The sequence below is a fragment of the Hydra viridissima genome, unplaced genomic scaffold (genome assembly GCF_058129835.1).
Source record: "Hydra viridissima isolate aposymbiotic clone 2 unplaced genomic scaffold, HvirCarnegie_v1 scaffold_14, whole genome shotgun sequence".
Classification (NCBI taxonomy): domain Eukaryota; kingdom Metazoa; phylum Cnidaria; class Hydrozoa; order Anthoathecata; family Hydridae; genus Hydra; species Hydra viridissima.
Window position 1 is genome coordinate 10,233,486 of NW_028324313.1, and position 2,500 is coordinate 10,235,985.

Here is a 2,500-nt window from a genome sequence, read left to right on the forward strand (position 1 = left end):
TTGTTTCTAAAAGCGAACTAGCTTCTTTCTAAAGCAACACTTTTGAAAGTGAGCTAGCTGTTTTCTGATGCGAATAATCTTTTTAAAAGACTTTGTTCCAGTGAGCTGGACATCTCTGGTGAGACTTTTAAACTGGCTTTAAACCCTTTTAAAATGGTTTGCAGTTGGTTTTACATTCTAAAGCGACTTAGCCTTTTGTTTTGGTTTTGGTGAGCAGAGAACTCTTAACCGACTTGATGTTCTTTTTACAAATGAAGTTATCTTTTTTAAAAGTGACCTAGCTTTTTCTTAAGCAGCTTTGCATTTTTTTGAGAGTGATGTAAACTTTTTATTTATTTGGAAATAGCAAAAGTGAAATAGCACTTTTCAAACATGAATAGTCTTTTTAAAAGACTTTGATCATGCAGTGAGTGAGTGAGTGAGTGAGTGAGTGAGTGAGTGAGTGAGTGAGTGAGTGAGTGAGAGTGAGTGAGTGAGTGAGTGAGTGAGCTAGACATTTAAGAGACTTTTAAAGTGACTTAAGCCCTTTTAAAGTGATATGAAGCTTCTTGAATGTGACTTATTATATATTTTAAAGCGACTTAATGTGTTTCTTTAAATGTGAGTTAAAATTGTTGGTTAAGTCACATCTACCATTCTTAAAATGAAAACTTGTATTTCTTTTTTAAAGAGACCTTTTGCTTCTTAATTAAAGACTTCTTTTTTTTCTAAAAGGGACTGCAATTTTTGAAAGTGACCGAGCCTTTGAAAAAAATAAAAAGTAGGCATTTTTCACTGTGCATCTTTTTAAAATGGATTCAGCGTCTTCTGTAATGAAAACTTCTGTCTTGAAAACAAACAAATGTTTTTGAAATTCATTTTGTAGTGTGGTTTGGAATTTCTGAAATAGATGTGTAGTATTTTTTAAATAGCAGTGAAGTATTTTGTAAAGTCTTCTTTTAATAAGTGGTTTACACTTTTTAAACGTTTTTGAAAATGAATTTGCTTTTTTAAATGATTTTTGCATTTATGTTCAAGAGACAGAGGGTTTTATTTTTTTTTAAGGATACTAGATTTTCCTAGGATACTGGGTATTTTCTTAGGCAGGTGGGTATTTCTTTAACCATTTCATGCGCTGGGTTGTTGTATAACAACAAATCAAGCTAAGCTTCCCCAATTCAAATGGTGCATTCTAACCGATTGAAAACAATATTGTTTTATAAATGAGAGTTGAAAAAGGCTGTAGAAAAAGTCTAATTTAACATTTCATAGTACCACTGTCATTTTGTAGATGTTTTTTTATGAGTTATGTTAGTTACAGAAAAATAATTGGTGCATGAAAGAGTTAAGCGGTTGGGTGTTTTCATAACCGACCGAGGATTTTCCTAAGCAGCCGCGTAACTCATTAATCGGCGGGGTATTTGTTAACCGTTAGGGTTAGGGTTAACCGGACAAGAGTTTTTTTTTACCGAACAAGCGTTTCTTTAACCGAACAAGTGTTTTTTCCAGTGAGCAAGTGATTTTTTTTTTAACAGAACAAGTGTTTTTAAACGAACAAGTGCTTTTTTTTTTTTTTTTTTTTACCGAAAGCGGGTTTTTTTAACCGTACCACGGTTTCTTTAACCGAACTAGAGTTTTTTTTAACCGTAAGACGGTTTTTTAACCGAGCAACTATTTTTTTAAGCGAACAAGTGCTTTTTTAACCGAACAAGGGTTTTTTTAACCGTACCACCGTTTCTTTAACTGAACAAGTGTTTTTTTTTAACCGCACAAGCGTTTTTTTTAACCGTTAGGGTTAGGGCTAGGGTTAGGGTTAGGGTTAGGGTTAGGGTTAGGGTTAGGGTTACAGGTTTTTTTTTTTAACAGAACACTTGTAAATTTAACCGCACAAGCGTTTTTTTTTAATCGAGCAAGGCTGAGTATTTTCTAAACCGAGCGAGGAACTTTTTAAGAGTTTTTTTAACCGTTAGGGTTATTTTGTTAGGCGAAAGAACACTTTATTAAACGAACACTTTTTTTAACCGCACGAGCCTTTTTACTATCGAAAGAGGAATTTCTTGAGTTGCCTAGCGATATTTTAACCGAGCATGCATCTTCTTAAGTAACTGAGCATTTTTATAGGCGAACACGTTTTCTTAACTGACTTAGCGTTTTCTACGATTTTTGTGACTTTGCAAATGTTTCTTGGACGTTTTGCAAACAAGTCGGACTCTTTTTAAAAACTTAAACTCTTGTCCCATTAAAAATTGAATGTTCATGGAGAAGACGAGAGCAAACGCAGCACAGCTCTAGCAGTTTGCTGGTAGCTTCTCTGGTGTTGGTGTAAAGCATTAGAAGCGCTCCGTTGTCGCTGTTGAGACGTTTGACAGTGCTTTTTCGGCGGACGGTTCTAGATGCGTTGGTGTCGTGCGGTTTAAGTGACTCGAGAGTCCAGAGGAAGTATTATTCGTCCTCTGCAATTGGCGTTGTGCGTTGTATGGGCTTGCCAGAATGCGTTTAGCGGCGAGAGATCGAATAGATT